Here is a 24,245-nt window from a genome sequence, read left to right on the forward strand (position 1 = left end):
GGGGTGAATTGCTTCAATTGCCCTACTCCTTAAAAGCAGGCTAATCCAATATTTCAGGTACAGAAAATTTGCCACTGCAGCTAACACTGCATTTGATGGATAATTTCCATTTATGGCATGCAGACCCTGAAAAAGCAGTGGTTAGTAAATCAATACAGAAGGATTACCTCTGATTCATTTGCGTGTACTACATTCCTGGCCACACTTTTAACATTATAGCATTGCAAAGACATACATCTACAGTGCTTCTCCCAACGTATCTGCTGAAAACTGGCTTCGTTCCAAGTTAGACTTTCCCAGTAAACAAATGTTAAATAAATAAAATAAATAAATTATGCTTACCGTATAATGTTTAATTTCAAGCCCTGGTCCTAGAAGGCATAGCTCAGGAGTTACAATTGCACCCTTATGATTCCCACGGCTTCTCCGTCATGCTCTTTGAGTACTAGATCTCAAAACTATACCAAGTGAAAATATATTATGCCAATCTAGTGAAACCAAAAATTCTAAAAATATTTTGAAAACTCCCAGTGTGGGATTTTTGTGTGCTTGGTTTTCATTTTTTTTTTTTTTATCAGCTGACCTACTTCCCTATCCATTCTCCCACATCGCCTCTGCAACTGTAGTATTTTGTACCTCTTCCATGAGCGTTAGCCTCACAAATTTGTTCATGTGCAAATGAAGAAGATGGTTTAAGGTTGAGTTCACTTTAAAAGTTAAATTAGTAGCAAGGAAGGTTTTGTTAAATTTCATATGCTGTAACACCAGTCTTCTACACAAACTCTGTATTCTGTCACATTGTGACTTCTGCTACTCACTGCATGCACTATACTCTGATTACAGTCTGAAGAAAGTCTGTTTGCTTTCCAAACCTGAGCCCCACACTAGGACTGCTATCTATACAAGCATTGGTAATATGCTGGTAATATCCCTCAGAAAGAGAAACACTCATTTTCTGTTAAGAAAATGCCCATCTGTATGTGCAGCACTGCTGTACAGTTCCAAATCAATGCTGCCTACCCACTCCTCCTGCCAGAAAGATATGCCATTAATATCTGTACTAACTCCTTCCAAAGACCCACAACATCCTTCACCCACCTGGGAACTTGGATCTTATGGTGCTTTTACTTCTTATTTTTAGTAAGATACCTGCTGATGGATCTCATGGTGCTTTGGATTATTACCTTCCAGTAAGACACCTGCTGATGGATCTCATGGTGTTTTGGATTATTACCTTTCAGTAAGACACCTACTGATGGATCTCATGAGGCTTTTGATTATTACCTCTCACTAAGACACCTGCTGATGGATCTCATGGTGTTTTGGATTATTACCTTCCAGTAAGACACCTGCTGATGGATCTCATGGTGTTTTGGATTATTACCTTCCAGTAAGAAACCTGCTGCTGGATCTCATGGTGTTTTGGATTATTACCTTTCAGTAAGACATCTGCTGATGGATCTCGTGGTGTTTTGGATTATTACCTTTCAGTAAGGCACCTGCTGATGGATCTCATGGTGTTTTGGATTATTACCTTTCAGTAAGACATCTGCTGATGGATCTCATGGTGTTTTGGATTATTACCTTTCAGTAAGACATCTGATGATGGATCTCATTGTGTTTTGGATGATTACCTTTCAGTAAGACACCTAATGATGGATCTCATGAGGCTTTGGATTAGTACCTTTCAGAAAGACACCTGCTGATGGATCTCATGGTGCTTTGGATTATTACTTTTCATTAAGACACCTACTGATGGATCTCATGAGGCTTTTGATTATTACCTTTCATTAAGACACCTTCTGATGGATCTCATGAGGCTTTGAATTAGTACCTTTCAGAAAGACACCTGCTGATGGATCTCATGGTGCTTTGGATTATTACCTTTCAGTAAGACAACTAGTGATCTAGTGAAGATGCTGTTTTGCCCTACTGTAGTGCATGTAAAGGTTAACAGGTAGAGCAATGAATCAATCATTTTCTGTTAAGAAAATGCCCATCTGTATGTGCAGCACTGCTGTACAGTTCCAAATCAATGCTGCCTACCCACTCCTCCTGCCAGAAAGATATGCCATTAAAATCTGTACTAACTCCTTCCAAAGACCCACAACATCCTTCACCCACATGGGAACTTGGATCTTATGGTGCTTTTACTTCTTATTTTTAGTAAGATACATGCTGATGGATTTCATAGCGCTTTGAATTATTACCTTCCAGTAAGACACCTGCTGATGGATCTCATGGTGTTTTGGATTATTACCTTTCAGTAAGACACCTACTGATGGATCTCATGAGGCTTTTGATTATTACCTTTCAGTAAGACACCTGCTGATGGATCTCATGGTGTTTTGGATTATTACCTTCCAGTAAGACACCTGCTGATGGATCTCATGGTGTTTTGGATTATTACCTTCCAGTAAGACACCTGCTGCTGGATCTCATGGTGTTTTGGATTATTACCTTTCAGTACGTCACCTGCTGATGGATCTCATGGTGTTCTGGATTATTACCTTTCATTAAGGCACCTGCTGATGGATCTCATGGTGTTTTGGATTATTACCTTTCATTAAGACACCTACTGATGGATCTCATGGTGCTTTGGATTATTACCTTCCAGTAAGACACCTGCTGATGGATCTCATAGTGTTTTGGATTATTACCTGCCAATAAGGCACCTGCTGATGGATCTCATGTTGTTTTGGATTATTACCTTTCAGTAAGACACCTGCTGATGGATATCATGGTGTTTTGGATTATTACCTTTCAGTAAGACACCTACTGATGGATCTCATGAGGCTTTTGATTATTACCTTTCATTAAGACACCTACTGATGGATCTCATGAGGCTTTGGATTAGTACCTTTCAGAAAGACACCTGCTGATGGATCTCATGGTGCTTTGGATTATTACCTTCCAGTAAGACACCTGCTGATGGATCTCATGGTGTTTTGGATTATTACCTTCCAGTAAGACACCTGCTGATGGATCTCATGGTGTTTTGGATTATTACCTTTCAGTAAGACACCTGCTGATGGATCTCATGGTGTTTTGGATTATTACCTTTCAGTAAGACACCTGCTGATGGATCTCATGGTATTTTGGATTATTACCTTTCATTAAGACACCTACTGATGGATCTCATGGTGCTTTGGATTATTACCTTCCAGTAAGACACCTGCTGATGGATCTCATGGTGTTTTGAATTATTACCTTCCAGTAAGACACCTGCTGATGGATCTCATGGTGTTTTGGATTATTACCTTCCAGTAAGACACATGCTGATGGATGTCATGGTGTTTTGGATTATTACCTTTCAGTAATTCACCTGCTGATGGATCTCATGATGTTTTGGATTATTACCTTTCAGTAAGACACCTGCTGATGGATCTCATGGTGTTTTGGATTATTACCTTTCAGTAAGACACCCGCTGATGGATCTCATGGTGTTTTGGATTATTAACTTTCAGTAAGACATCTGCTGATGGATCTCATGGTGTTTTGGATTATTACCTTTCAGTAAGACACCTGCTGATGGATCTCATGGTGTTTTGGATTATTACCTTTCAGTAAGACATCTAATGATGGATCTCATGAGGCTTTTGATTATTACCTTTCATTAAGACACCTACTGATGGATCTCATGAGGCTTTGGATTAGTACCTTTCAGAAAGACACCTGCTGATGGATCTCATTGTGCTTTGGATTATTACCTTTCATTAAGACACCTACTGATGGATCTCTTGACGCTTTTGATTATTACCTTTCATTAAGACACCTTCTGATGGATCTCATGAGGCTTTGGATTAGTACCTTTCAGAAAGACACCTGCTGATGGATCTCATGGTGCTTTGGATTATTACCTTTCAGTAAGACAACTAGTGATCTAGTGAAGATGCTGTTTTGCCCTACTGTAGTGCATGTAAAGGTTAACAGGTAGAGCAATGAATCAAAATTTCTAGTCCTACATTTCTCTTTTGTCAACATGGCATCACTGTTGTCAGACTTGTTTAACCTGTTAGCTGACTCATCTGAGCTTGTAGATGCCCACGTCCTTCTCCTGCTTCACTGCTTCTTCTTACTGTTTTTCTCCATCTGCTTCAGCTTCCTCCATAGTCACCCTCTGACGCAGCTTATCCAGAAGACCACTGCCTCATTTTGTGAACTGGTGTAATTACACTATGCTTGCTCCCTCTGACATGGTACTGAGACAATCAAAAATAAAATGCCCTAATACAAGACCAAGGATTAAAGTTTTCTCCCCAATAGCTTTGATATATACATCCCATTGACAGGAGACTTTTGTCATCTACTTTCCCTTTGAAATGCCCCCGCCTTTATTTTAAAACACCCACACCAGAACTTGCCAAATACTCCATCACTCCTACACTCTCAATTCCCCACCCTACAGCCAGCAGCAGAACACTTTCTTTGGAACCAGGGATGGTTACAGACCCAATATAAATTGTTTCACTCCAGCTCAGCACCATACTTGATTCTCATGTCCCCACTTAGCCAAATGACAGCCTGGTCTTGCTCATACACATTAAAAGTGATAACCTTTCATGTATGGGCCATCACATTTTGTTGAATGTTGCTTCTACAACAAACACATGGGGTGTGGTTTAATGTTGGTATGGATAGCCGACAGGATAATAAGTACTCATGTTTAAAAGTACAGTACAGTCTCATGAAGGTCCATTAAAATACAAACTCCTAGCTTTAGAATAACTTGCCTGAAGAGGAAAATATTAATAATAAATACAATTATTAAGTGGAAGTTTTTCCCCAAAGAGAACTTAGCTGGCTAGTGAAGAAATAGCACAAGCTGACTGTCAATCCTCAAAATCCTCAGAGGAGTATTCTTTTTAGTGGCATTGAAGATCTGAATAGCCTGGCATCCAAACCTGTCTTTTAGTCAGCTCAGCTCAAGCTGCCTGACAGTTTGGGCACATGGAAGCTGCCCTGAAGCTTTGGAAGCTGGCCTTCTCTTATATTCTTGGCAGAATATAACCCATATAGCTAAGGCTACTGTAGCAGTGATCAATATGGTGAAACATTTAATTCTTGATGCAGCTAACAGAAAGGATCTGTAAATACGTTTCTTTTTCATTCTTAAGATATACTGGTACACAATATGAACTTTTAGATTAAGTGTAATAGAAATGATACTGTCAGATTAGTTTATTTAACACTGTATGACATGTCAGTACTGGAGTGATAACAATTCAGTGATTTTACTTAAAAGTGTTTCTATTTTTCAGACATCGAAACAACTAGAAGTGCAACAAAACTGTTGCACTCATAATCCAAATATCTAGCAGTGGCACACCAAATAATATTATGAGCAGTAATTCTTGCAATTCTTGTACTTTTTAAGAATATGTACTTCATTAACAGCCCTCAGGCTAGGCAGAGCATGGTGTAGACAGCTTCAACTCCACATTAATAAATTAGCCTTGAAAAAACTCGCAACTGTACTTCTTATATGAAGTTTACAAAAGTTAGAAGTAAGCAGTTCATGTGTAAATATTATTTTCTTATGCCCAGTCCTCTTAAATGAATTTCCTTTCAACTAGTTTATATTTAAATCAGTGGCAACTTATTCAGTTTATTTATCAAATCTGCTTAAATCATAACAGCTTCTGATAACAGTTACTTTTAATCTTCCTTCATCATAGTTGTTTAAATATTTGACACTCATTAATCTTTGACATAAAGTTCAAGCACCAATTTCATACTACAAGGAGGCCTGTGCCTACAACTGATAAAAAGGTTACCAAGACTAGCCTTGCTATAACAATACTGTCTGCCCCTAGTAATCTGGGATAGTTAGCTTGTACAGGGTGTGATGGTTGACAAAAAATGTACATATCAGTTTGCTTAATAAGTACACTTTTTGCTTTAACACTCAAATCTGTTTAGGGGCTTAGCAACTTCCAAATTGATCCAAATGTTTCTCTTACAGGGCAGGCCAGCTACTGAATCCATCAATACATAGTTGTTAGTGTGCAACCTAATTTTCAAACCACTGGTCAGGTAAGCTGTCTCCCATTCTACATAACTCATTGTAAATCACACACTATAAACAGAAATTGTAAAACCAAACAAACCACAGCATGATGGAAAACCCATAAATATAAGCAATTTTATTATTAGTTCTATGTGCTTTCATCAGTGATCTGCCTGACTTCATCAGAGATAAAAAAACAACAAGTAATACAGACCTTACATATTCACAAATAGTCACATGACCCAATCCAACATTAAACATTAATCAATTAAAAAACAGGACTTAAAATAAATAAATTGATTGTATAAAAAACATAAGTACTTTTAAATAACACATAATTTTAAAAACTGTCATAATGATTACAACACTAGTTCAACTTTTAGCTTAACACACTGCTTATGGAAATAATTTCATTCAAATGCGGGGGGAGGGGTGGTCCCAGCATTGCATCTTAATTGCCAACTTAATTCTTTATATTCAAGGTAAAAATCATCCCCCCCCCACAGGCCCCAAATCATCCTTATCAACAGCTATACATTTTAATTTGTGAGTAGGGAAGGCGATAGAAATGCTTTAGCAAAGCATATTAAGAAATTCCCTACTCCCAAATTTAAATTTATAGCTACTGATAAGGTTGATTTTGACCCAGGGGCAGGGGATCCGGCTGATCTTTACCTTCTAAATAAAGAATTAAGGTGGCAATTAAGATGCAATGCTGGGTCCCCCTGTGTTTGAATGAAATAATGCAATGTGTTAAAAGTTAAAAGCTGAAACAGTGCTGTAATCATTATAACAGTTTTTACAATGATGTAGTATTTAAAAGTATTTATGTTTATATATATATATATATATATATATATATATATATATATATATATATATATATATATACATAAAGTCCACAAATAATCCCAGCACTCAGTAAATAAATCCCAAGGTCAGCATAAGGCTTGTTTTTTAATTGATTAATGTTGTTTAATGTGAGATTTGGTCATGTGACTATTTGTGAATATTTACTTGCTGGTTTGTATCTTGCATGAAGTCAGACAGACCACAGATGAAAGTATTTAGAGCTAATAATAAAACTGATTTTATTTAAGGGTTTTCCATTTTTCTGTTGTTTGTTTTGTTTTACAAATTTGAATTGATTTGTTGGAGTTATTCTTTGGTTTGTTTTATGTAATACGTAAATTGTAGGTACATCACTTTTTACTTACGTAACTCTTTTATTGAGCTGCCTAACTCACTAACAAGGTATATACTGGCCACCCATCCCTTAACCTGGAGTTGTCCCCTAGCCCACCTAGCTGTTTTCTCCTCCTGTGCATGAATTACAGCTTGCTGTGCTCCTCTGGATCTATGCAATACACAGCCTGATGCTCCTGTTCTTTTCTCCCCTGATGCATTCCCTCACCTATTTTCATATGTCATTAACTTACCTACCTTTTCTTCTACCAGGCTCCCTTATAGCATGTCTTGAAAAATGTCCTGCATCTTCATCTTAATGTGTAAATTAAACTAGTGCTATATCTGTAAAATACACCTCATCAGGTCCATACTCTAATGCATACTGTAAGTCACAATGTCTAAGTGAGACGCATTCATCCTAGGTTCCTTCTACATGGTCTTAGTTATTTCCTGACTGATTTCATAACATTGTAACATGTACCTTTTTACCACGCTTACTTTTAAATTAGATCTGATGATCTAGTCATTACTGTGGTAATCATGTTTTTTAAATGTAATACCTCTATCAGTAGTCTCCCAAATAAGTTGGCAATGATCCACAATTATTTCCACCTAGATGTATCAGGATGCGGTCAGGTTTCTGTGATTCTCCAGTTATGTGAGTAGCTTTTGGTAAGGACCAATATCACTTCATGCCTCTTTCATACCACTACAAGCTAGTGCTTGCCAAGTCTAAGTTTAGCTATTTATCACCTATTGCCAGCAGGCTGTATTTCTCTGTTCAATAGCCACACCATTTTCTAGCCTACAAAGGAAACAAATATGATTAATCACTGTGTTCTGAACACATCCTATGGGCCATTGAAACCCAACATGTTCTTATTTTTCTTTTTTTTCCTGTAGTATATACACATTACTTGATTATCCCTGCGTATGACATTCCTCCAGGTAAAGGGGTGAATTGCTTCAATTGCCCTACTCCTTAAAAGCAGGCTAATCCAATATTTCAGGTACAGAAAATTTGCCACTGCAGCTAACACTGCATTTGATGGATAATTTCCATTTATGGCATGCAGACCCTGAAAAAGCAGTGGTTAGTAAATCAATACAGAAGGATTACCTCTGATTCATTTGCGTGTACTACATTCCTGGCCACACTTTTAACATTATAGCATTGCAAAGACATACATCTACAGTGCTTCTCCCAACGTATCTGCTGAAAACTGGCTTCGTTCCAAGTTAGACTTTCCCAGTAAACAAATGTTAAATAAATAAAATAAATAAATTATGCTTACCGTATAATGTTTAATTTCAAGCCCTGGTCCTAGAAGGCATAGCTCAGGAGTTACAATTGCACCCTTATGATTCCCACGGCTTCTCCGTCATGCTCTTTGAGTACTAGATCTCAAAACTATACCAAGTGAAAATATATTATGCCAATCTAGTGAAACCAAAATTCTAAAATATTTTGAAAACTCCCAGTGTGGGATTTTTGTGTGCTTGGTTTTCATTTTTTTTTTTTTTATCAGCTGACCTACTTCCCTATCCATTCTCCCACATCGCCTCTGCAACTGTAGTATTTTGTACCTCTTCCATGAGCGTTAGCCTCACAAATTTGTTCATGTGCAAATGAAGAAGATGGTTTAAGGTTGAGTTCACTTTAAAAGTTAAATTAGTAGCAAGGAAGGTTTTGTTAAATTTCATATGCTGTAACACCAGTCTTCTACACAAACTCTGTATTCTGTCACATTGTGACTTCTGCTACTCACTGCATGCACTATACTCTGATTACAGTCTGAAGAAAGTCTGTTTGCTTTCCAAACCTGAGCCCCACACTAGGACTGCTATCTATACAAGCATTGGTAATATGCTGGTAATATCCCTCAGAAAGAGAAACACTCATTTTCTGTTAAGAAAATGCCCATCTGTATGTGCAGCACTGCTGTACAGTTCCAAATCAATGCTGCCTACCCACTCCTCCTGCCAGAAAGATATGCCATTAATATCTGTACTAACTCCTTCCAAAGACCCACAACATCCTTCACCCACCTGAGAACTTGAATCTTATGGTGCTTTTACTTCTTATTTTTAGTAAGATACCTGCTGATGGATCTCATGGTGCTTTGGATTATTACCTTCCAGTAAGACACCTGCTGATGGATCTCATGGTGTTTTGGATTATTACCTTTCAGTAAGACACCTACTGATGGATCTCATGAGGCTTTTGATTATTACCTCTCACTAAGACACCTGCTGATGGATCTCATGGTGTTTTGGATTATTACCTTCCAGTAAGACACCTGCTGATGGATCTCATGGTGTTTTGGATTATTACCTTCCAGTAAGAAACCTGCTGCTGGATCTCATGGTGTTTTGGATTATTACCTTTCAGTAAGTCACCTGCTGATGGATCTCATGGTGTTTTGGATTATTACCTTTCAGTAAGGCACCTGCTGATGGATCTCATGGTGTTTTGGATTATTACCTTTCAGTAAGACATCTGCTGATGGATCTCATGGTGTTTTGGATTATTACCTTTCAGTAAGACATCTGATGATGGATCTCATTGTGTTTTGGATGATTACCTTTCAGTAAGACACCTAATGATGGATCTCATGAGGCTTTGGATTAGTACCTTTCAGAAAGACACCTGCTGATGGATCTCATGGTGCTTTGGATTATTACTTTTCATTAAGACACCTACTGATGGATCTCATGAGGCTTTTGATTATTACCTTTCATTAAGACACCTTCTGATGGATCTCATGAGGCTTTGAATTAGTACCTTTCAGAAAGACACCTGCTGATGGATCTCATGGTGCTTTGGATTATTACCTTTCAGTAAGACAACTAGTGATCTAGTGAAGATGCTGTTTTGCCCTACTGTAGTGCATGTAAAGGTTAACAGGTAGAGCAATGAATCAATCATTTTCTGTTAAGAAAATGCCCATCTGTATGTGCAGCACTGCTGTACAGTTCCAAATCAATGCTGCCTACCCACTCCTCCTGCCAGAAAGATATGCCATTAAAATCTGTACTAACTCCTTCCAAAGACCCACAACATGCTTCACCCACATGGGAACTTGGATCTTATGGTGCTTTTACTTCTTATTTTTAGTAAGATACCTGCTGATGGATTTCATGGTGCTTTGAATTATTACCTTCCAGTAAGACACCTGCTGATGGATCTCATGGTGTTTTGGATTATTACCTTCCAGTAAGACACCTGCTGATGGATCTCATGGTGTTTTGGATTATTACCTTCCAGTAAGACACCTGCTGCTGGATCTCATGGTGTTTTGGATTATTACCTTTCAGTAAGTCACCTGCTGATGGATCCCATGGTGTTCTGGATTATTACCTTTCATTAAGGCACCTGCTGATGGATCTCATGGTGTTTTGGATTATTACCTTTCATTAAGACACCTACTGATGGATCTCATGGTGCTTTGGATTATTACCTTCCAGTAAGACACCTGCTGATGGATCTCATAGTGTTTTGGATTATTACCTGCCAATAAGGCACCTGCTGATGGATCTCATGTTGTTTTGGATTATTACCTTTCAGTAAGACACCTGCTGATGGATATCATGGTGTTTTGGATTATTACCTTTCAGTAAGACACCTACTGATGGATCTCATGAGGCTTTTGATTATTACCTTTCATTAAGACACCTACTGATGGATCTCATGAGGCTTTGGATAAGTACCTTTCAGAAAGACACCTGCTGATGGATCTCATGGTGCTTTGGATTATTACCTTTCATTAAGACAGCTACTGATGGATCTCATGGTGCTTTTCATTATTAGCTTCCAGTAAGACACCTGCTGATGGATCTCATGGTATTTTGGATTATTACCTTCCAGTAAGATACCTGCTGATGGATCTCATGGTGTTTTGGATTATTACCTTTCAGTAAGACACCTGCTGATGGATATCATGCTGTTTTGGATTATTACCTTACAGTAAGACACCTGCTGATGGATCTCATGGTGTTTTGGATTATTACCTTTCAGTAAGACACCTGCTGATGGAGCTCATGGTGTTTTGGATTATTACCTTTCAGTAAGACACCTGCTGATGGATCTCAAGGTGTTTTGGATTATTACCTTTCAGTAAGACCCCTACTGATGGATCTCATGGTGCTTTGGATTATTACCTTCCAGTAAGAAACCTGCTGATGGATCTCATGGTGTTTTGGATTATTACCTTCCAGTAAGACACCTGCTGATGGATGTCATGGTGTTTTGGATTATTACCTTTCAGTAAGACACCTGCTGATGGATCTCATGTTATTTTGGATTATTACCTTTCAGTAAGACACCTGCTGATGGATCTCATGGTATTTTGGATTATTACCTTTCAGTAAGACGCCTGCTGATGGATCACACGAGGCTTTTGATTATTACCTTTCATTAAGACACCTACTGATGGATCTCATGGTGCTTTGGATTATTACCTTCCAGTAAGACACCTGCTGATGGATCTCATGGTGTTTTGAATTATTACCTTCCAGTAAGACACCTGCTGATGGATCTCATGGTGTTTTGGATTATTACCTTCCAGTAAGACACATGCTGATGGATGTCATGGTGTTTTGGATTATTACCTTTCAGTAAGACACCTGCTGATGGATCTCATGGTATTTTGGATTATTACCTTTCAGTAAGACACCTACTGATGGATCTCATGAGGCTTTTGATTATTACCTTTCATTAAGACACCTACTGATGGATCTCATGGTGCTTTGGATTATTACCTTCCAGTAAGAAACCTGCTGATGGATCTCATGGTGTTTTGGATTATTACCTTCCAGTAAGACACCTGCTGATGGATCTCATGGTGTTTTGGATTATTACCTTTCAGTAATTCACCTGCTGATGGATCTCATGATGTTTTGGATTATTACCTTTCAGTAAGACACCTGCTGATGGATCTCATGGTGTTTTGGATTATTACCTTTCAGTAAGACACCCGCTGATGGATCTCATGGTGTTTTGGATTATTACCTTTCAGTAAGACATCTGCTGATGGATCTCATGGTGTTTTGGATTATTACCTTTCAGTAAGACACCTGCTGATGGATCTCATGGTGTTTTGGATTATTACTTTTCACTAAGACATCTGCTGATGGATCTCATGGTGTTTTGGATTATCTTTCAGTAAGACATCTGATGATGGATCTCATGAGGCTTTTGATTATTACCTTTCATTAAGACACCTACTGATGGATCTCATGAGGCTTTGGATTAGTACCTTTCAGAAAGACACCTGCTGATGGATCTCATTGTGCTTTGGATTATTACCTTTCATTAAGACACCTACTGATGGATCTCTTGACGCTTTTGATTATTACCTTTCATTAAGACACCTTCTGATGGATCTCATGAGGCTTTGGATTAGTACCTTTCAGAAAGACACCTGCTGATGGATCTCATGGTGCTTTGGATTATTACCTTTCAGTAAGACAACTAGTGATCTAGTGAAGATGCTGTTTTGCCCTACTGTAGTGCATGTAAAGGTTAACAGGTAGAGCAATGAATCAAAATTTCTAGTCCTACATTTCTCTTTTGTCAACATGGCATCACTGTTGTCAGACTTGTTTAACCTGTTAGCTGACTCATCTGAGCTTGTAGATGCCCACGTCCTTCTCCTGCTTCACTGCTTCTTCTTACTGTTTTTCTCCATCTGCTTCAGCTTCCTCCATAGTCACCCTCTGACGCAGCTTATCCAGAAGACCACTGCCTCATTTTGTGAACTGGTGTAATTACACTATGCTTGCTCCCTCTGACATGGTACTGAGACAATCAAAAATAAAATGCCCTAATACAAGACCAAGGATTAAAGTTTTCTCCCCAATAGCTTTGATATATACATCCCATTGACAGGAGACTTTTGTCATCTACTTTCCCTTTGAAATGCCCCCGCCTTTATTTTAAAACACCCACACCAGAACTTGCCAAATACTCCATCACCCCTACACTCTCAATTCCCCACCCTACAGCCAGCAGCAGAACACTTTCTTTGGAACCAGGGATGGTTACAGACCCAATATAAATTGTTTCACTCCAGCTCAGCACCATACTTGATTCTCATGTCCCCACTTAGCCAAATGACAGCCTGGTCTTGCTCATACACATTAAAAGTGATAACCTTTCATGTATGGGCCATCACATTTTGTTGAATGTTGCTTCTACAACAAACACATGGGGTGTGGTTTAATGTTGGTATGGATAGCCGACAGGATAATAAGTACTCATGTTTAAAAGTACAGTACAGTCTCATGAAGGTCCATTAAAATACAAACTCATAGCTTTAGAATAACTTGCCTGAAGAGGAAAATATTAATAATAAATACAATTATTAAGTGGAAGTTTTTCCCCAAAGAGAACTTACCTGGCTAGTGAAGAAATAGCACAAGCTGACTGTCAATCCTCAAAATCCTCAGAGGAGTATTCTTTTTAGTGGCATTGAAGATCTGAATAGCCTGGCATCCAAACCTGTCTTTTAGTCAGCTCAGCTCAAGCTGCCTGACAGTTTGGGCACATGGAAGCTGCCCTGAAGCTTTGGAAGCTGGCCTTCTCTTATATTCTTGGCAGAATATAACCCATATAGCTAAGGCTACTGTAGCAGTGATCAATATGGTGAAACATTTAATTCTTGATGCAACTAACAGAAAGGATCTGTAAATACGTTTCTTTTTCATTCTTAAGATATACTGGTACACAATATGAACTTTTAGATTAAGTGTAATAGAAATGATACTGTCAGATTAGTTGATTTAACACTGTATGACATGTCAGTACTGGAGTGATAACAATTTAGTGATTTTACTTAAAAGTGTTTCTATTTTTCAGACATCGAAACAACTAGAAGTGCAACAAAACTGTTGCACTCATAATCCAAATATCTAGCAGTGGCACACCAAATAATATTATGAGCAGTAATCCTTGCAATTCTTGTACTTTTTAAGAATATGTACTTCATTAACAGCCCTCAGGCTAGGCAGAGCATGGTGTAGACAGCTTCAACTCCACATTAATAAATTAGCCTTGAAAAAACTCGCAACTGTACTTCTTATATGAAGTTTACAAAAGTTAGAAGTAAGCAGTTCATGTGTAAATATTATTTTCTTATGCCCAGTCCTCTTAAATGAATTTCCTTTCAACTAGTTTATATTTAAATCAGTGGCAACTTATTCAGTTTATTTATCAAATCTGCTTAAATCATAACAGCTTCTGATAACAGTTACTTTTAATCTTCCTTCATCATAGTTGTTTAAATATTTGACACTCATTAATCTTTGACATAAAGTTCAAGCACCAATTTCATACTACAAGGAGGCCTGTGCCTACAACTGATAAAAAGGTTACCAAGACTAGCCTTGCTATAACAATACTGTCTGCCCCTAGTAATCTGGGATAGTTAGCTTGTACAGGGTGTGATGGTTGACAAAAAATGTACATATCAGTTTGCTTAATAAGTACACTTTTTGCTTTAACACTCAAATCTATTTAGGGGCTTAGCAACTTCCAAATTGATCCAAATGTTTCTCTTACAGGGCAGGCCAGCTACTGAATCCATCAATACATAGTTGTTAGTGTGCAACCTAATTTTCAAACCACTGGTCAGGTAAGCTGTCTCCCATTCTACTTAACTCATTGTAAATCACACACTATAAACAGAAATTGTAAAACCAAACAAACCACAGCATGATGGAAAACCCGTAAATATAAGCAATTTTATTATTAGTTCTATGTGCTTTCATCAGTGATCTGCCAGACTTCATCAGAGATAAAAAAACAAGAAGTAATACAGAACTTACATATTCACAAATAGTCACATGACCCAATCCAACATTAAACATTAATCAATTAAAAAACAGGACTTAAAATAAATAAATTGATTGTATAACAAACATAAGTACTTTTAAATAACACATAATTTTAAAAACTGTCATAATGATTACAACACTAGTTCAGCTTTTAGCTTAACACACTGCTTATGGAAATCATTTCATTCAAATGCGGGGGGAGGGGTGGTCCCAGCATTGCATCTTAATTGCCAACTTAATTCTTTATATTCAAGGTAAAAATCCCCCCCCCCCCACAGGCCCCAAATCATCCTTATCAAAAGCTATAAATTTTAATTTGTGAGTAGGGAAGGCGATAGAAATGCTTTAGCAAAGCATATTAAGAAATTCCCTACTCCCAAACTTAAATTTATAGCTACTGATAAGGTTGATTTTGACCCAGGGGTGGGGGATCCGGCTGATCTTTACCTTCTAAATAAAGAATTAAGGTGGCAATTAAGATGCAATGCTGGGTCCCCCTATGTTTGAACGAAATAATGCAATGTGTTAAAAGTTAAAAGCTGAAACAGTGCTGTAATCATTATAACAGTTTTTACAATGATGTAGTATTTAAAAGTATTTATGTTTATATATATATATATATATGTATATATATATATATATATATATATATATATATATATATATATATATATATATATATATATATATATATATACATATTCATATATATATATATATATATATATATATATATATATATATATAATTTTTTTTTATTTTAAGTACTTGTTTTTTTAATTGATTAATGTTGTTTAATGTGAGATTTGGTCATGTGACTATTTGTGAATTTTTACTTGCTGGTTTGTATCTTGCATGAAGTCAGACAGACCACAGATGAAAGTATTTAGAGCTAATAATAAAACTGATTTTATTTAAGGGTTTTCCATCTTTCTGCTGTTTGTTTTGTTTTACAAATTTGAATTGATTTGTTGGAGTTATTCTTTGGTTTGTTTTATGTAATACGTAAATTGTAGGTACATCACTTTTTACTTACGTAACTCTTTTATTGAGCTGCCTAACTCACTAACAAGGTATATACTGGCCACCCATCCCTTAACCTGGAGTTGTCCCCTAGCCCACCTAGCTGTTTTCTCCTCCTGTGCATGAATTACAGCTTGTTGTGCTACTCTGGATCTATGCAATACACAGCCTGATGCTCCTGTTCTTTTCTCCCCTGATGCATTCCCTCACCTATTTTCATATGTCATTAACTTACCTACCTTTTCTTCTACCAGGCTCCCTTATAGCATGTCTTGAAAAATGTCCTGCATCTTCATCTTAATGTGTAAATTAAACTAGTGCTATATCTGTAAAATACACCTCATCAGGTCCATACTCTAATGCATACTGTAAGTCACAATGTCTAAGTGAGACGCATTCATCCTAGGTTCCTTCTACATGGTCTTAGTTATTTCCTGACTGATTTCATAACATTGTAACATGTACCTTTTTACCACGCTTACTTTTAAATTAGATCTGATGATCTAGTCATTACTGTGGTAATCATATTTTTTAAATGTAATACCTCTATCAGTAGTCTCCCAAATAAGTTGGCAATGATCCAAAATTATTTCCACCTAGATGTATTAGGATGCGGTCAAGTTTCTGTGATTCTCCAGTTATGTGAGTAGCTTTTGGTGAGGACCAATATCACTTCATGCCTCTTTCATACCACTGCAAGCTAGTGCTTGCCAAGTCTAAGTTTAGCTATTTATCACCTATTGCCAGCAGGCTGTATTTCTCTGTTCAATAGCCACACCATTTTCTAGCCTACAAAGGAAACAAATATGATTAATCACTGTGTTCTGAACACATCCTATGGGCCATTGAAACCCAGCATGTTCTTATTTTTCTTTTTTTTCCTGTAGTATATACACATTACTTGATTATCCCTGCGTATGACATTCCTCCAGGTAAAGGGGTGAATTGCTTCAATTGCCCTACTCCTTAAAAGCAGGCTAAGCCAATATTTCAGGTACAGAAAATTTGCCACTGCAGCTAACACTGCATTTGATGGATAATTTCCATTTATGGCATGTAGACCCTGAAAAAGTAGTGGTTAGTAAATCAATACAGAAGGATTACCTCTGATTCATTTGCGTGTACTACATTCCTGGCCACACTTTTAACATTATAGCATTGCAAAGACATACATCTACAGTGCTTCTCCCAAAGTATCTGCTGAAAACTGGCTTCGTTCCAAGTTAGACTTTCCCAGTAAACAAATGTTAAATAAATAAAATAAATAAATTATGCTTACCGTATAATGCTTCATTTCAAGCCCCAGTCCTAGAAGGCATAGCTCAGGAGTTACAATTGCACCCTTATGATTCCCAAGGCTTCTCCGTCATGCTCTTTGAGTACTAGATCTCAAAACTATACCAAGTGAAAATATATTATGCCAATCTAGTGAAACCAAAAATTCTACATATATTTTGAAAACTCCCAGTGTGGGATTTTTGTGTGCTTGGTTTTCATTTTTTTTTTTTTTTATCAGCTGACCTACTTCCCTATCCATTCTCCCACATCTCCTCTGCAACTGTAGTATTTTGTACCTCTTCCATGAGCGTTAGCCTCACAAATTTGTTCATGTGCAAATGAAGAAGATGGTTTAAGGTTGAGTTCACTTTAAAAGTTAAATTAGTAGCAAGGAAGGTTTTGTTAAATTTCATATGCTGTAACACCAGTCTTCTACACAAACTCTGTATTCTGTAACATTGTGACTTCTGCTACTCACTGCATGCACTATACTCTGATTACAGTCTGAAGAATGTCTGTTTGCTTTCGAACCCTGAGCCCCACACTAGGACTGCTATCTATACAAGCATTGGTAATATGCTGGTAATATCCCTCAGAAGGAGGAACACTCATTTTCCGTTAAGAAAATGCCCATCTGTATGTGCAGCACTGCTGTACAGTTCCAAATCAATGCTGCCTACCCACTCCTCCTGCCAGAAAGATATTCCATTAAAATCGCTACTAACTCCTTCCAAAGACCCACAACATCCTTCACCCACCTGGCAACTTGGATCTTATGGTGCTTTTACTTCTTATTTTTAGTAAGATACCTGCTGATGGATCTCATGGTGCTTTGGATTATTACCTTCCAGTAAGACACTTGCTGATGGATCTCATGGTGTTTTGGATTATTACCTTTCAGTAAGACACCTACTGATGGATCCCATGAGGCTTTTGATTATTACCTTTCAGTAAGACACCTGCTGATGGATCTCATGGTGTTTTGGATTATTACCTTCCAGTAAGACACCTGCTGCTGGATCTCATGGTGTTTTGGATTATTACCTTTCAGTAAGTCACCTGCTGATGGATCTCATGGTGTTTTGGATTATTACCTTTCAGTAAGGCACCTGCTGATGGATCTCATGGTGTTTTGGATTATTACCTTTCAGTAAGACATCCGCTGATGGATCTCATGGTGTTTTGGATTATTACCTTTCAGTAAGACATCTGATGATGGATCTCATTGTGTTTTGGATGATTACCTTTCAGTAAGACACCTACTGATGGATCTCATGAGGCTTTGGATTAGTACCTTTCAGAAAGACACCTGCTGATGGATCTCATGGTGCTTTGGATTATTACCTTTCATTAAGACACCTACTGATGGATCTCATGAGGCTTTTGATTATTAACTTTCATTAAGACACCTTCTGATGGATCTCATGAGGCTTTGGATTAGTACCTTTCAGAAAGACACCTGCTGATGGATCTCATGGTGCTTTGGATTATTACCTTTCAGTAAGACAACTAGTGATCTAGTGAAGATGGTGTTTTGCCCTACTGTAGTGCATGTAAAGGTTAACAGGTAGAGCAGTGAATCAATCATTTTCTGTTAAGAAAATGCCCATCTGTATGTGCAGCACTGCTGTACAGTTCCATATCAATGCTGCCTACCCACTCCTCCTGCCAGAAAGATATGCCATTAAAATCTGTACTAACTCCTTCCAAAGACCCACAACATCCTTCACCCACCTGGGAACTTGGATCTTATGGTGCTTTTACTTCTTAACTTTAGTAAGATACCTGCTGATGGATCTCATGGTGCTTTGGATTATTACCTTCCAGTAAGACACTTGCTGATGGATCTCATGGTGTTTTGGATTATTACCTTTCAGTAGGACACCTGCTGATGGATCTCATGAGGCTTTTTATTATTACCTTTCAGTAAGGCACCTGCTGATGGATCTCATGGTGTTTTGGATTATTACCTTCCAGTAAGACACCTGCTGATGGATCTCATGGTGTTTTGGAGTATTACCTTCCAGTAAGACACCTGCTGCTGGATCTCATGGTATTTTGGATTATTACCTTTCAGTAAGTCACCTGCTGATGGATCTCATGGTGTTTTGGATTATTACCTTTCAGTAAGGCACCTGCTGATGGATCTCATGGTGTTTTGGAATATTACCTTTAGGTAAGACACCTACTGATGGATCTCATGGTGCTTTGGATTATTACCTTCCAGTAAGACACCTGCTGATGGATCTCATAGTGATTTGGATTATTACCTTCCAATAAGACACCTGCTGATGGATCTCATGTTGTTTTGGATTATTACCTTTCAGTAAGACACCTGCTGATGGATATCATGGTGTTTTGGATTATTACCTTTCAGTAAGACACCTGCTGATGGATCTCATGGTGTTTTGGATTATTACCTTTCAGTAAGACACCTACTGATGGATCTCATGAGGCTTTTGATTATTACCTTTCATTAAGACACCTACTGATGGATCTCATGAGGCTTTGGATTAGAACCTTTCAGAAAGACACCTGCTGATGGATCTCATGGTGCTTTGGATTATTACCTTTCATTAAGACAGCTACTGATGGATCTCATGGTGCTTTTCATTATTAGCTTCCAGTAAGACACCTGCTGATGGATCTCATGGTATTTTGGATTATTACCTTCCAGTAAGATACCTGCTGATGGATCTCATGGTGTTTTGGATTATTACCTTTCAGTAAGACACCTGCTGATGGATCTCATGCTGTTTTGGATTATTACCTTCCAGTAACACACCTGCTGATGGATCTCATGGCGTTTTGGATTATTACCTTTCAGTAAGACACCTGCTGATGGAATTCATGGTGTTTTGGATTATTACCTTTCAGTAAGACACCTGCTGATGGATCTCATTGTGTTTTGGATTATTACCTTTCAGTAAGACACCTGCTGATGGATCTCATGGTGTTTTGGATTATTATCTTTCAGTAAGACCCCTACTGATGGATCTCATGGTGCTTTGGATTATTACCTTCCAGTAAGAAACCTGCTGATGGATCTCATGGTGTTTTGGATTATTACCTTCCAGTAAGACACCTGCTGATGGATGTCATGGTGTTTTGGATTATTGCCTTTCAGTAAGACACCTGCTGATGGATCTCATGTTATTTTGGATTATTACCTTTCAGTAAGACACCTGCTGATGGATCTCATGGTATTTTTGATTATTACCTTTCAGTAAGACACCTACTGATGGATCTCATGAGGCTTTTGATTATTACCTTTCATTAAGACACCTACTGATGGATCTCATGGTGCTTTGGATTATTACCTTCCAGTAAGACACCTGCTGATGGATCTCATGGTGTTTTGGATTATTACCTTCCAGTAAGACACCTGCTGATGGATCTCATGGTGTTTTGGATTATTACCTTTCAGTAATTCACCTGCTGATGGATCTCATGGTGTTTTGGATTATTACCTTTCAGTAAGACACCTGCTGATGGATCTCATGGTGTTTTGGATTATTACCTTTCAGTAAGACATCTGATGATGGATCTCATGGTGTTTTGGATGAGTACCTTTCAGTAAGACACCTACTGATGGATCTCATGAGGCTTTGGATTAGTACCTTTCAGAAAGACACCTGCTGATGGATCTCATGGTGCTTTGGATTATTACCTTTCAGTAAGACAACTAGTGATCTAGTGAAGATGCTGTTTTGCCCTACTGTAGTGCATGTAAATGTTAACAGGTAGAGCAATGAATCAATCATTTTCTGTTAAGAAAATGCCCATCTGTATTTGCAGCACTGCTGTATAGTTCCAAATCAATGCTGCCTACCCACTCCTCCTGCCAGAAAGATATGCCATTAAAATCTGCACTAACTCCTTCCAAAGACCCAGAACATCCTTCACCCACCTGGGAACTTGGATCTTATGGTGCTTTTACTTCTTATTTTTAGTAAGATACCTGCTGATGGATCTCATGGTGCTTTGGACTATTACCTTCCAGTAAGACACCTGCTGATGGATCTCATGGTGTTTTGGATTATTACCTTTCAGTAAGACACCTACTGATGGATCTCATGAGGCTTTTGATTATTACCTTTCAGTAAGACACCTGCTGATGGATCCCATGGTGTTTTGGATTATTACCTTCCAGTAAGACACCTGCTGATGGATCTCATGGTGTTTTGGATTATTACCTTTCAGTAAGACACCTGCTGCTGGATCTCATGGTGTTTTGGATTATTACCTTTCAGTAAGTCACCTGCTGATGGATCTCATGGTGTTTTGGATTATTACCTTTCAGTAAGGCACCTGCTGATGGATCTCATGGTGTTTTGGATTATTACCTTTCAGTAAGACACCTACTGATGGATCTCATGGTGCTTTGGATTATTACCTTCCAGTAAGACACTTGCTGATGGATCTCATAGTGTTTTGGATTATTACCTTCCAATAAGGCACCTGCTGATGGATCTCATGTTGTTTTGGATTATTACCTTTCAGTAAGACACCTGCTGATAGATATCATGGTGTTTTGGATTATTACCTTTCAGTAAGACACCTGCTGATGGATCTTATGGTGTTTTGGATTATTACCTTTCAGTAAGACACCTACTGATGGATCTCATGAGGCTTTTGATTATTACCTTTCATTAAGACACCTAATGATGGATCTCATGAGGCTTTGGATTAGTACCTTTCAGAAAGACACCTGCTAATGGATCTCATGGTGCTTTGGATTATTACCTTTCATTAAGACAGCTACTGATGGATCTCATGGTGCTTTTCATTATTAGCTTCCAGTAAGACACCTGCTGATGGATCTCATGGTATTTTGGATTATTACCTTCCAGTAAGATACCTGCTGATGGATCTCATGGTGTCTTGGATTATTACCTTTCAGTAAGACACCTGCTGATGGATCTCATGCTGTTTTGGATTATTACCTTCCAGTAAGACACCTGCTGATGGATCTCCTGGTGTTTTGGATTATTACCTTCCAGTAAGACACCTGCTGATGGATCTCCTGGTGTTTTGGATTATTACCTTCCAGTAAGACACCTTTTGATGGATCTCATGGCGTTTTGGATTATTACCTTTCAGTAAGACACCTGCTGATGGAGCTCATGGTGTTTTGGATTATTACCTTTCAGTAAGACACCTGCTGATGGATATCATGGTGTTTTGGATTATTACCTTTCAGTAAGACCCCTACTGATGGATCTCATGGTGCTTTGGATTATTACCTTCCAGTAAGAAACCTGCTGATGGATCTCATGGTGTTTTGGATTATTACCTTCCAGTAAGACACCTGCTGATGGATGTCATGGTGTTTTGGATTATTACCTTTCAGTAAGACACCTGCTGATGGATCTCATGTTATTTTGGATTATTACCTTTCAGTTAGACACCTGCTGATGGATCTCATGGTATTTTGGATTATTACCTTTCAGTAAGACACCTACTGATGGATCTCATGAGGCTTTTGATTATTACCTTTCATTAAGACACCTACTGATGGATCTCATGGTGCTTTGGATTATTTCCTTCCAGTAAGACACCTGCTGATGGATCTCATGGTGTTTTGGATTATTACCTTCCAGTAAGACACCTGCTAATGGATCTCATGGTGTTTTGGATTATTACCTTCCAGTAAGATACATGCTGATGGATGTCATGGTGTTTTGGATTATTACCTTTCAGTAAGACACCTGTTGATGGATCTCATGGTATTTTGGATTATTACCTTTCAGTAAGACACCTACTGATAGATCTCATGAGGCTTTTGATTATTACCTTTCATTAAGACACCTACTGATGGATCTCATGGTGCTTTGGATTATTACCTTCCAGTAAGACACCCGCTGATGGATCTCATGGTGTTTTGGATTATTACCTTCCAGTAAGACACCTGCTGATGGATCTCATGGCGTTTTGGATTATTACCTTTCAGTAATTCACCTGCTGATGGATCTCATGATGTTTTGGATTATTACCTTTCAGTAAGACACCTGCTGATGGATCTCATGGTGTTTTGGATTATTACCTTTCAGTAACACACCTGCTGATGGATCTCATGGTGTTTTCGATTATTACCTTTCAGTAAGACATCTGCTGATGGATCTCATGGTGTTTTGGATTATTACCTTTCAGTAAGACATCTGATGATGGATCTCATGGTGTTTTGGATGATTACCTTTCAGTAAGACACCTACTGATGGATCTCATGAGGCTTTGGATTAGTACCTTTCAGAAAGACACCTGCTGATGGATCTCATGGTGCTTTGGATTATTACCTTTCATTAAGACACCTACTGATGGATCTCATGAGGCTTTTGATTATTACCTTTCATTAAGACACCTTCTGATGGATCTCATGAGGCTTTGGATTAGTACCTTTCAGAAAGACACCTGCTGATGGATCTCATGGTGCTTTGGATTATTACCTTTCAGTAAGACAACTAGTGATCTAATGAAGATGCTATTTTGCCCTACTGTAGTGCATGTAAAGGTTAACAGGTAGAGCAATGAATCAAAATCTCTAGTCCTACATTTCTCTTTTGTCAACATGGCATCACTGTTGTCAGACTTTTTTAACCTGTTAGCTGACTCATCTGAGCTCGTAGATGCCCACGTCCTTCTCCTGCTTCACTGCTTCTTCTTACTGTTTTTCTCCATCTGCTTCAGCTTCTTCCATAGTCACCCTCTGACGCAGCTTATCCAGAAGACCACTGCCTCATTTTGTGAACTGGTGTAATTACACTATGCTTGCTCCCTCTGACATGGTACTGAGACAATCAAAAATAAAATGCCCTAATACAAGACCAAGGATTAAAGTTATCTCCCCAATAGCTTTGATATATACATCCCATTGACAGGAGACTTTTGTCATCTACTTTCCCTTTGAAAT

The sequence above is a fragment of the Protopterus annectens genome, chromosome 2.part0, assembly GCF_019279795.1.
Source record: "Protopterus annectens isolate FY-2018-M chromosome 2.part0, PAN1.0, whole genome shotgun sequence".
In the NCBI taxonomy this organism is placed as follows: Eukaryota; Metazoa; Chordata; order Ceratodontiformes; family Protopteridae; genus Protopterus; species Protopterus annectens.